The sequence below is a fragment of the Malaclemys terrapin genome, chromosome 1, assembly GCF_027887155.1.
Source record: "Malaclemys terrapin pileata isolate rMalTer1 chromosome 1, rMalTer1.hap1, whole genome shotgun sequence".
NCBI classification, from domain to species: Eukaryota; Metazoa; Chordata; order Testudines; family Emydidae; genus Malaclemys; species Malaclemys terrapin.
Genome location: NC_071505.1, coordinates 211,857,082 through 211,870,299, shown reverse-complemented (window position 1 = coordinate 211,870,299; position 13,218 = coordinate 211,857,082).

Here is a 13,218-nt window from a genome sequence, read left to right as displayed (position 1 = left end):
ATTCCTCAAGATCTAAAATCCACACAGGACATCTATTAGGAATAAAAGACATTAAGCTAGCTACTAAATTATTTTTAATGTAATTCCTGGGAACAACAAAAGGCTGAATAAAGCTGCATCTAAATTCTAGCCTGGAAGCCAGAGAGCTTTAGTTTACCAGAACCACCAATGTCCTACAAAATGGTGACATTACTTTTGGGAAAGGCAAGAGACAGGCAGGAGACCTTGAGTGGATGATAGTCTATATATGTGGTCTTTTCTCCCAAACCCATTAAGGCTCTCCCTGAAGAGGTCTGAATAGCCTAGTTTCAAGGTCCAATGAGCCTTCTAGTAGAAAACAACCACCCTTAATCTACTAAAATGTCTGAACAAAAAGAAAAATAGCTTATGAAGATATCCAGAAAACCATGGTATCCGCCCACCTACAGTAGCTAAGGGGGGGAGGGGAAAGGAATGTGTAGAATGGATCTTGGAGGAAATTCCACTCATAGAGTTCAATAGCCAATCTGTAGCCTAATATATCAGTTCACTTTTCCTCCCTCATCCCCATTCATCAATAGATCATGCTGATTGTAGGGAAACCAAACCCCACAGATATCAAGAGAAGGTCCTGGCCATCTAGGAGTGAGAAGAATCAGTTATTTTAAGGAAGCTAGTTTCTTTCAGAAATACATAGGCCTTAGAAATCTCTCAATACCTGCAGTTGAACCATTTTGCTTATGGCTGTTCCTTAAAAGGAAAGTTAACAAGTTAACAAGTTAACACTTGCTGAAATCTAAGTAAATTTTCTTGGCTGTCCCAGGCTGGGATATGTTCTGCCCTTAACAGTTTGCAAGCAATTTTCAAGATAAGCCCCATAAATGTAAAGTCAACATAGGGAGACAGATTTGGAAGCATTGGTCCATGAATGACATATTCCAATCAAGAAAACAAGTAGAATTCTTAACCAGCACACATAAGTCTCTTTTTCAGCTAGATGCAATAAATTATAGCTAGTCTCCCCTTTATGACGGGACCAATGACCCTTTGGTTTTACCAGGGAAAACAGGCATTTATAAATTCACATTTAGTAGGTGTAAGTGTTCTACTTCAACAGCTATTCTCTTGAGACTTTGATTGTTCTTGAACATAATGCAGTTAAGAATTGCCAGGAAGTTTGGTTTATTCATACTACAGAGGCCTGAAAGCAGCAAGATAACAGCCAGACATTCAAAAGGACTTGCCAACTCTCACATGGCTAGCTTCCAGTTAAGGAAGATTACAGCCTATATGAAACCACAAGCACTTTGGAGAGTGATGAAAGGAGATGGGAAAAATCCAAGAATTATTTATTATTTGTATTATAGCACCAATAAGCCCTAGTCATAGCATTGATATTTTGTGCTAGGCACTGTACAAACACAAGAGGAAAGTCATTCCCCATCCCAAAAAGCTTATAATGTAAGTAGAAGACAAGAGGAGACAGATGGAGAGACGGAGGATGGAGTAAAGAAAACAGTAAGATAATATTATATTGGTCAGCATAATAGTGGTCTCAGCCTACTATCAGCCTAACAGTGTGAAGGTTTTTTGTAGGCATCACAGCAGAGGAGACTTTGAGGGAGGAAAATGTGTTAGTTTTATGGGGAGCTCCTCCCAAGCATGAGCAGCAGCATGGGAGAAAGCAAGAATGTGCTTGTTTGAAAATTTAACAAGTGGGCTATGGACACTGGCATCATGGGCCATTCAGAGGTGGGAGTCTATCTTTCAGTACAGAAAGGGAGAGGATAGGTAGGCTGGGACTAAGCCATGAGGGGGCTTGAAAGTGAAGTGGCTTACATTTAATATGAGAGAAGAGGGAGTCATTGAAGGAATGCAAAGAGAGGGTGACAAGGTCAAAGCAGTAGGCTAGGAAAATTATCTTTGCAGCAGCATTCAGAATGGCTATTTTCAGGCAAAATTGAATTTGTCAGGGCCAGAGAGAAGGCTGTTGCAGTAATCAAGATGCAAGATGAGGATCTAGGTGAGTTTTAGCTGTGTGGATGGATAGGAAGGGCCATATATCTTAGAGATATTATGCAGAAAGAATCTGCAAGACATAAGCATAGCCTGGATGTGAGAACCTAGAGAAGTCCAAGCTGAAGATGTCATGGGCCAGAGTGACAAGGCAGGATTGTGGTGTTGTCCACTCAATGAAAAAGAACAAAGGTAGTGGGGAGGGCTTGGGGGAAGAAGATTAAGAGCTTGAGCTGATGGCTATACATCCATGAAACAGGTAGAGATTTTAGTTTATTTTGTTCTACTCCAGCTGTAAATAAAGACGGACCTAAAAGGTCCAAGTTACTTAAAGTTTTGTTATTCTAAACTCCAGATAGAGTAACAGTGACACAAGAACATTTTCTAAAATGGTGGATCAAAATTCAAATGGATCTCCTGAGTTTAAAGGTGTTGGGGATGCCCTCTGAGACTTTTTCCATTCAGCTTATCCAGAACACTGTGTTCAGTTCTGGGACAACATTTCATCCAATTCTCTGGGATCCAAAAAGCTCAGTTTGACTCCAGATTTAATCACTCGTGCATTTATTTGGCTTACAGCAAAACTACATTGAGTTGATCAGACTCAAGTGTAGCAGGTGGGTATAAGGCATACCATATCTCCAAAGTTACACAGACACCCTCTCCCTTCACACATATTTACATATCTCATTGCATTTACTATACATTATGTCACCCATTTTTGGACTGGACTGGTCACTCTGTGCAGCATGCTTTGTCCATGCTCAAACTCCTCTTTACATTCCTAACTTATCTTGTCCATTAGTAAATGGTTCCCTGGGGGTTCTCCCTCTTATCTTGGCTGGCTCAGACATTGTCCTTTAACCGACTGACCTATTTATTTCAGACTAGTGATCAGTTTACTTCCCTAACTCTGTCCTCCACGAAATAAGGCCTCCTTCTATGCATTAATTACTCATGTCAGGCCAGGCCTCAGCTACATAAGTAGAATGCCCCCAACCCACAGCACTACTCAGCAACCACATTATCTTTTTCTGTAAAATACTGATCAATCTGTCAGATTGGCTGGTTATCTTGTTAAATATGAGAGTACTATCTTCCTGCTTATTAGGGCATACATGTTCTCCCCTTGAATTTGAAATGCTGCAAGACACATTTAGTTTGCCTAGGTGTTTCTGGCATGTCCATCTAAGCCATGGTACTTAACTGAGACGGTCTTACATTATAATCTTGAGAAGACAGGATTTGGGCTCATCTCCACTAAGGACCCATGAATTTGAAATGGTCCTCCCAACCCCTTTTTGCACATCAAATTGCCTGTCTGTCATCCTTCAGAGCTAGGCTTGAGAAAATTTATTTTTAATGTGGCTGCTTGGAGGTTTAGGTTGCTGGTCACTTGTATGTTATTGCATCAATTGTGGGATTTGAAGTTTTGTTAGCTATACTCATGGATATTTGAACATGCACAAGGCATTATTCAATGGTCATTTTGTTTTTAGTCATTTTCATATAAGACATGGGCATCCACAAATTAGAATGGATAGGTACATTTCTTAGTGGATATGGAATCGACTATAAGTTCAGATCCAGATTTTAGACACCTCTCACCCCCAAGATCTTTTCTTTTTTGTGGGGGGTGGGGTTTCTAGTGGCACTGCCAGAGCTGAGAGAGAAAAGATGCACTGAGTTCCAAGAGCCTAGGTTTGGGTCATTTTCTATTGCTATTCTTAAACTGAATACTTTACATGAGGATTTAAAAAAAAACATCTCCATAAGTACAGAAGGAAGAAATGAAAGCAGAGGGCATTAGCATTAGGTTTTATCTCTCCCAGCTATTGGCATCAGACTACTTATTTGCCTTTTTTGTAAAAGGCCTCTGTTCCTTTAAGACAAAGTTACCATTGCAAATAGAAGTACCTCCCCATTATGGTAAAGATGCCATTGCCATTATGCTTATACTTTTGTCATCACTTCTTGACAAAGAGACAATCCTTTTCCTTTTCCATAGGGAGTGAAATAATAAGGATAATAAAAGTCTTGTGAATCTTAGCTCTATCATGAGATGAGGTCATAATTGAGGGGGGTTTATTTGTTATAAAATCTGAGGCTGTTAATAAATATCATGCTGTCTGAATATGAAAGTTAGGTAAAGTTTCATCTGTGATCCTGATGGGATCCAATAAAATATCTGTATCCTTCAAAGCACATAAACGTGATTCTATCGACTTCATGATCATAGTGAAAGACCTGGGAGTTTGAGAGTTGGAAAATATTTTCCTTCTACCCACACATTGTGCCTCCTGTCTGATCCTCAGAACATCTCTGCAAAGCTGACATATTGGGAACCTGAGATAAATATTCCTAAAATCTATATTTAAATAGGAGATGGCCTGTCAAAGATGGTTATTCTTAGGTCCTTTTAACATGTTTATTAGTAAGAATTTTGTTTTCAGAAGACATTTCAGAGTTTTAACTAATATTCCAGAACTATAACTGCAAAGATCTGAGTGCATTGTCTTTGAAGCAATGAGGCTAAAATGTTCAAAGGTAGTGTCTAATTAGGCACTTAAATCCACATTTGGTTATCTAAGACTCAGATGGTATCTGACACCCACTGATTTTAATAGGGGTTTTGGATATTTATCATCTCTGAAAATCTAGTCCTTTTTTTTTTTTTTTTTAGGTCCCTAACTTCAGACACACAGGTTTGACCATTTTGGCCTTAATTGACTCCTAGATTCTCTCAAGCTTGTAACATTTTTAATCCAGTTGAAACCTCTAAATCATCTATTTATTTTTAAAGGGCATTTATGTTTACATATACGCATTTACGTTTACATATAGTCCATTCTTCTGGCACCCTGGTCTCACTGAAATCAAGGGGAATTTTGCCATTGACTTCATGGGGGCCAGGATTTCATGCAGAGTTTAGATTTGGAAGAGGTGGAGCTAACATTCTTCATTCAAATAAGTACAGTGTTCCTGAAAATTGCAAGGAATAACAAAAATTGAGAGATAAGACCTTGTTTGTTCTCTTAGCAAGTATAAAACAGGTAGCAGCCATGCAGTCTCTCCCACAAAGTACAAGAGCTCTTTAAAAAAAAAAAAGTGTAATAGTTTTAATACATAAAATGCTATATATTAAGGCTATGTCAAAATACATATACAATGTATTCTATAAGTACAATATATAGAACATCTTCTACATTAGAGATAAGACCTAAAAAACCTTTAACTAATGCAAAGCACTTGATGCTGTGCTAGAAATCAAATCCGCTTGGGACCTTCCCCTTTTCTTCACCTTCCCCACTTTCTAATTAAAGTACATCTTAAAGCAACATTGCCTCCCCTTTAAACAAAAAGGGTAAAGAGGGGGAAGTCCTTAGAGACTCATTTCAAAGCAAAGCCCTAATTCATCACACAATTGCAATTTTAGCTCAAATCTTTATATAGGTTCATGACAAAAATAGATTGTAAACCATATTAAGAAAGAATAGGTGCTTTATTCTTACTATTTATTGTGTCTATATGATATATATTATGGTAGTAAATATACACACACACACACACACATTATGGTAGCAAATCACATGGGGAAAATCACTTAGAACTGAAAACCCTGCTCTGCTAGGCATTGAACATACATAGGTAATCTCTGGCTAAAAAACATAAATAGAAGGGAAGTTAGAGACTTGGCTATAGGATATAAGCAAATAAATATAGTAAAGAATTATCACAACCTTGTTAGCTACATATCTTGTTGTGGTTAGGCCATTTGTTTAGTGTTTTTACATTTTAATACAGTAGTAAGTCCTCAAATAAGTCATAATAAATGTAATGTTCTTACAGGAAGAAGTCCAAACCAATCTACTCCGTTGGGAGCAACACCGATTACCCATTGCCCAACAGGGTGATTCTCATTGCCATTAGTCCAATTACAGCCAACTATCTCTATGCAGCCAGATCCCAACATCCGGAGTGTTAGGCTATGTTTACATGGTGCCTTAGTATGGACTATGGGAGTATGAATTACAGAGTGCCCCAAAGAGTTGTGCTCTAACTGCCCTATATTGAAACAATACCTAGTTCACATGAACTTAGTCCTCTTTCAAACAGGACTATGTTATGTTAACACGAGCTAGGGGCCTTTTAGTTCATGCCAGTAGTGTGCACACAGGGCAATTACTTGAAACTTCAGAAAGATCCTGCTTTGTGAGAATAGACTTTTTTGTTCAATTCTGATTACAAACTTACCAAATGGAGACAAATTCTGCTTTGCAGAGTGATGCACATACCGGGAGAGTTAAAAAAAGAAGCTAGATCTTTGACAGATCTATCATCTGATGCAGAAAAGGCTATTTGGGACATGCATGGAGCTTCATGTTAGAGATTCCAGAAAAGACAGAGAATATCTTATTGCCCTTATATAAATCCATAGTACGCCCACATCTTGAATACTGCGTACAGATGTGGTCTCCTCATCTCAAAAAAGATATACTGGCATTGGAAAAGGTTCAGAGAAGGGAAACTAAAATGATTAAGAGTTTGGAACAGGTTCCATATGAGGAGAGATTAAAGAAGCTAGGACTTTTCAGCTTGGAAAAGAGGAGACTAAGGGGGGATATGATAGAGGTAAAATCATGAGTGGTGTGGAGAAAGTGAATAAGGAAAAGTTATTTACTTGTTCCCATAATATAAGAACTAGGGGCCACCAAATGAAATTAATGGGCAGCAGGTTTAAAACAAATAAAAGGAAGTTCTTCTTCACACAGTGCATAATTAACCTGTGGAACTCCTTGCCTGAGGAGTTTGTGAAGGCTAGGACTAGAACAGGGTTTAAAAGAGAACTAGATAAATTCATGGAGGTTAAGTCCATTAATGGCTATTAGCCAGGATGGGTAAGGAATGATGTCCCTAGCCTCTGTTTGTCAGAGGGTGGAGATGGATAGCAGAAGAGAGATTACTTGATCATTACCTGTTAGGTTCACCCCCTCTGGGGCACCTGGCATTGGCCCCTGTCAGTAGACAGGATACTGGGCCAGATGGACCTTTGGTCTGACCCATTCTTATGTTCTTAAAGCTTGGGAGCCACCTATTTTTGTACATTTAATAACTATGCTTTATAGTAGACTGGATGCTGTGGAAGAAGTGTTTTATGAAATCATTTCCAGTTAAGTATTATAGGGGAACAAGCCAGAGTTACACACTATTTCCTTTGCAATTAAAGATTTTTGCACTGGCAGGAAATGCCAAACCAACTACACTTAAACAATTTACACCATTAGAATGAGGGTTTTGTGTCCTTTACTCTTTACACAAACATAATATGAAGGAATCATATAGACACAGTGGGGTTCAAATAACAGTATTTAAGTTATTAAGGATCTTTATTGTTAAGCAACAGGTATATAAATCTGACAGTATCCCTTCCCTGTTTTTCCAGTTTGTTTTTCTAAAGGGGAGTAGGGGAAGGTCATACTGAAATGTAAGGCACACCGATTCAGTATCAGCAAAGTCAGACAGTTTCCTTCACCCCTGATTTCCTCTGGCAATAAATGCCACAGCTGTAGTCCTCCCACCACCTTAGAATTTTATCTTGGTCACAAGGTCAGTGGACCTGCGGAGTGTGAACAATAAGGCACTCCTTACAGCAGATGTAGGCCCCAAACCATTACGGGCCTCAGAGACTAGAACCAGGACTTTGAACTTGGTTTTTATGAAAACAAAGTTTATTGGACACCACTCCAGATGTACAATTTGGAGTTAAAACAGTGGATACCACTATCAGACATGCAATTTAGTTCATATTAGAAGAATGCTGTATTATAGAGTGTAATCCATTTCTGGGTGGAGACAACTGGCATTATTAATATTAACTTACTTTCCCTTTGACCCCAGCAAGCAGCTCCCTAGAAATTTCTCCATCCTCTTTCCCAGGAACTGCCCTCCCCTCCCCCCCACACGTACAGGGATCTCCCTCACCTTTGATAGTTTGGTGACCTTTTGTACATCCTCCCAGCTTGTCATGTCAGCTCACTGTTCTTCAAAATTTGTCATTGGGGGTAGCGGGTGGCCACTTCTCTCAGTAGGTATTTCCAGAGAGCCACCTGTGGTGGCTGCGTGTGCCCTATTCCATAGAAAAGACTCCAAGGAAGGCTGAGTGGCTGCTTAATCATACCCCCATATTTCAGCAATAGAAACAAGAAAGGCTTCTGTGTGCTGCTGTACTGCCAGCCTGGAGTTTACTGCTCGATGCTCCTTAGTGACTGTCTGTAGCTAGGGAAACCCCACGGATTCCCTATAATTCCAAGCTTTCAACCTGTTGCTAGGGAAACCCAGGTATTTCCTTAGCTGCAGGCTGCCTCTTTGTAGCCTCCTTTCCATCTCAGGCTGTCTGCGGACTCAATGCAGCAGTATGGCGGGAGACTTTCCTGCAGCATTACTTTACTAGTGACTACAAGGAAGAAAAGCTTTACTGTGGCATCATTTAGTTTCCAGCCCCTGCCCCCCCACCACACCAAAGATCTGGGAGTGGGGCTGAGGCTATGACTAGTTGTTCCCATAAGGATTGCTGCTAGAAAAAGCAACCACCTGGCATGCTCTGGAGAGCCAGAGGAGCTGTTACAGGCCACTCTTTCACACTTTCCCCCCAGAAGCTACCACAGGTGAGAGGAAGTCTTGGAGTTTGTGATAGTCCTGGGTAGGGGAGAGAATCCTTTGGAAAGGGGAGGAGGCTTCTGTAAGCAATATAATCATATTAGCTGAACATTAGGACGGAGTATATTTTTTGTCCATTGCTATTCATCACACCACTGCTTTTCTCTATTTTAGGACCTAAACAAGATTAGGTATAAATCAGAGCAGAGTGGTTTTCAGTGGATTGCACTAGGCTGAGGTAATTAGTTATGTCACACACTAACAGATCTTTCAGCAAATCCAGAAGTGCCAGAGAATTTCAAGGGTGAATGAGGAGGAAATAATTTTAAAAACCATAGGTTACTTATTTCTGCAGGCAACACTGGAGTGGAGGCTAGTGCATGTTTCTCATCTTAACTCAAGGTTTCATTCTAGGTTTGCAGCTCACCCTTAAAACTCAAACTTTGCAAATTGCGGAGTGCCAAAGAGCAGAGTAAAAACTGAGTTACCAATTTCAGTGACACTGGGAACTCCGGAAAATCCAGCTTCTTAATTTCAGCCCATTGTTTCTTCCTGACATTACATTTTCCAGTATTTTAGGTATAGTCTAATAGCCCTTGGTCTTATATTACTTGAGTCTGATAAAAATCTGTTTATAATGTTTTCATCTTGGAAAATTGATGAATCTTGTTTCCTATAGAAATGTTCTTTGTTTACTAATAAAGTCTTTCAAACTGAGGAGAGCAGTGACATGCTATTGAGTAATTCAGATGCAGTTCTTTTATCTAGACGATAATAAAACACTGGTGTCCAGGGAACATGGCACTGTAATCTCTTGCAACTCAAAAATGGCTTTCATTCCAATCAGAAATAAAACGATTAAAGTTATTAATTCCAGGAAAATAAATTCCAGGAATTTGACAGCGACTTTCTATTAAAGTAAATATGCTTGCAGCCAGCCTTTGATAGTAAAAAATTGTATTGCAGACAGCTCCTTATCACTCTGGGTGCCCTTTCTCTGATTACAGAGAATTGCCAAGGTTTTTTCCTTCACCCCTAACTCAGAGCCCATTTTCCACACGTGGCATCAGCTTGTTTTTGACCAATACTGTAGACTGTATTCAAGAAAAATGAGGATTTCTTAATCTTGACCCTCTCTGACTGCTTTATTTCCAACTTCTTTAATATTTTTGTAGACAGCATTTCAGAAGTAGGACTTTGCCACATAAGTAGGTATTCGTTTGAAAACTCAAGTGGTGTCCACTGAATTTTCTTACCTTTCTCTGCCTAGAGAGATTTGTGAAGTTTGTTTCTAAATTTTTAGTAGAAGAGGTAAAAGAAGGGTCACACTTCAACATAAAATGCCATTTTAAAATAGTTTCTAAAAAGGGTAAGTAGTTTAGAAATGTTTTAATAAATGGTTAATCCATTTTTAATGATTTATAGACTAATAGATCAATGGGCTGCTTACAACAGTAAATGGTGTCAATGATGGTTATAAGCCATTGAAGTATTTATAACCATCTATACACACTTATATCAGGTAATAGCTGTTACAAGGCATTTTTTTAATAAACAAGCCTAGTACAACTCTTATCACAATTGCTATACAATATTTGAATCTCAAACTTTTACTTTGATCTTGTGCCCTGCCAGTATTACTGAGGTCTGGCAGTGCCGAAGTGGGATGGACACAGGAACAACCAACCAGAAGCCAGTGCCATCTGTGTTCCAGGGATCTAGGAAGGAATTGTTCCTCCCTAAGATGCCCCTGGAGCTGTGCACCTCCACACAACAGAGACTGTACTTAGTACACACACAACCTAGCCCAATATTTCAGATTGACTTAAGGACCAAATTATGGTTTTTAGCTATTTGCCCAGGCAGGAGGATGGTGCACAGCTCCCCCAACCATATGGGAGACAGTTGTGCAACCCCTCCACCTGCAGCTAGTGTGAAGAACAACTATGCAGACTGCCCCAATGAATTTGGCCTGCTCTATTAACTAGTGTGGAAGGGGGCAGGAGGGCCCATCACATTCTAGCCCAAAATTGGCATTGTGGAATTTTTAAAGCCCTTAACTAAGCAGAGTGGCTACAGTCAAGGCTCCCTTTTATCTTACTTTGGCCTGGTCTTCACTAAGCCCCCACTTCGGACTAAGGTACGCAAATTCAGCTACGTTAATAACGTAGCTGAATTCGAAGTACCTTAGTCCGAACTTACCGCGGGTCCAGACAGAGGCTCCCCCGTCGATGCCGCGTACTCCTCTCGGCGAGCTGGAGTACCGGCGTCGACGGCGAGCACTTCCGGGATCGATCCGGGATTGATTTATCGTGTCTTAACCAGACGCGATAAATCGATCCCAGAACATCGATTGCCTGCCGCCGGACCCTCCGGTAAGTGAAGACGTACCCTAAAAGTATCTAACCCATGCTCAAGCAGTAATGGCTGTGTAGTTCCCTCCAGTGGCTATTCCAAGTTTAGATGGTTATTAATCAGCATAACCTTTGAGCTACAGAAGCTGCGTTCTTTAGCTCAGGTAATAGAGGCTTGTGCTTTAACCTCCCAAAATCCTAGGTTTAAGCCCTTCTATCCAGGGGTATCCTGTTTAATTAATTATGGATCTTGTACTGCAATTACGTAGGTTTGGGAAGGAGGGAAGTTACATTATTATTCAATATTCATATTACAGTAGTGCCCATAGTTCCTGATGAGAATTTGGCCCCTGATGAACCAGATAATAGTTTCTGCCCCAAAGAGTTTACAATCCAAGAAACAAGAAGAGATAGACACTATGTTACTATCCAAATGCTATTAATACACATTTAATGCAAGTTTTCATAGGGTGAGCGAATTCCTGAAAAAAAATTGTGCCTGATTCTCTTCTAACACTGAGATAAATTTGGAATAACTCCTGGAATGAATGGAGTTCCTTACCAGTGTCAGAAAGGTGTGAGAGGAGGAGAATCAGATTCTTCAACTTTTCTTGCATAGAAGGAAAGACAGACAATAAGGGCTTGTTTACCCAGTAAGGGCTTGCATTACTCCGCACCAGTGAGGTGTAAATTTTAGTCTACAGCAGCATTTTGTGCACTATTGCCCTGTATGGAACCTTGTGGCATGCACTAAAAGTTCCGTGGTGTGCATAAACAGTAGACAAGCCCTATGTCTAAATGGTAAGAACATTAAAGGGACAACGAAGAGGACAACCTTTCTTCAGACATATCTTCCTGCTCCAATTGCTATCTTTTACATGTACTTCAGAGGCTCTTTTAAGTCATCATTAAGGGGCAATTACGTTGAAACATCAAAGCCTGTATTTTGGTTTCCCAAAGTAGGGAACTCTGTGCATATCTCTGGACGCTCCTTTCAAAGCATACCACAGGAAACATTCTTCAGATGCTGATAGATCTTCAAGGACTGGACACAGTCACATTCTTGGATGAGCTTTTCTCCCCACATTTTGGCATTGCTTAACGATCATTTGTGTGAGCAAAAGACTCATACTTTGTGCTTACATGTGTGTGCATGCGCACATGTGCTTGAAATAAAATATAACTACCAATACATTTTATAACATTTTAATGTAATTTGTGCATGCCTATCAGATACAATGTGAAAACTGATTCTACAATTTAATAAGTACCTGCTAGAATGTTAAACATCTCTAACTGAATCTGGGGGAAATTATGATCTGTCATCCTGAACAAATCAAGTTATTGTGCTAATAATAAGGACAATTTTACAGCTGTGGCAATTTCAACTGCCTCTAAAAATTTACTGTGAATGTCTGTTTGGCTTTTGTTGTTGGGATTTTGGCAATTTTATTTTTAAATCTCCCACTCTCAAAGAGACACTGCTTTCATGATCATCCCTTTTCTGATCTAAACATTGGCTTCTCATTTGTGTAATGTAAATGCCTAATAGCTAATTCAATACAGCATTAGTTCCAGTTATCCAACATTCATCTTTTTAACTTTAATTCCTTTTTAGTACATGTAGGTGTTAATTATGGCCACGACTATGTTATTTTAGGTCTGATTGGCAGATAACATCAGTGACTTTGAGCACTTGAAGGTTACCTTGTACTTACAGAGGTTTAAAATAGTTTCATCTCAGCTTTTCTCACAGACTGCTTACTCATCTTGTGACTTACTTTTGACCTTTGTTGCCTCATATGGTTATAAGAAAGCAAGAGATGTGAGGAATCGATTAGTAGTGGATTTTGTCAATGAGACTGAAAAGATTAATGCACAACTATATGGGCTGGTGGCTGCTCTTGAATGAAATAAATTGACAAAAATCTATCCCCAAGCAATAAACACTATAAATATTTGGCAGTTTTTTCCTGCAGGTAATGAACAAATTACACTTTTGCCTGCTTTTCCTGACATGTGCATTGTTGATGAAATGCCAGAAAAATGACAACTCTTTAATAAATTGAGAATTTACAGTAAAAAGCCAGGGGGCAAAGAGGGGGAAGAGAAGAAAGCAGAATTGAAAGCAGATTTTAAGATCTGTTTCTTTACAATATATTGTGTAAAACTAAAAAGGGGGATGTTACATTCATTGCTGAGTATGTACAAA